The sequence below is a fragment of the Ursus maritimus genome, unplaced genomic scaffold (assembly GCF_017311325.1).
Source record: "Ursus maritimus isolate PB19 unplaced genomic scaffold, ASM1731132v1 scaffold_11, whole genome shotgun sequence".
Lineage (NCBI taxonomy): Eukaryota > Metazoa > Chordata > Mammalia > Carnivora > Ursidae > Ursus > Ursus maritimus.
Window position 1 is genome coordinate 61,270,387 of NW_024423453.1, and position 280 is coordinate 61,270,666.

Below are 280 nucleotides of genomic sequence, written 5' to 3' on the forward strand. Positions count from 1 at the left end.
CTCATTCCAGGTCTGTGTAGACAGGTCTGACATAATTCTGATACCTTTGCCTTGGTACATGAGAAATTTCTTTGCCCTGGCCACTTTCAATACTGTATCCTTGGATCTAATATTTGCGAATGCACTATGACATGACGTGGCGTAGGTTTGTCATGGTTGAGCTTGGGAGGGGTCCTCTCTGCCTCTTGAACACGAATGTTTGTTTCCTTTGCTAGATTTGGGAAGTTTTCAGCTACAATTTGTTCAAATATCTCTTCTAGACCTCTGTTTTTCTCCACCC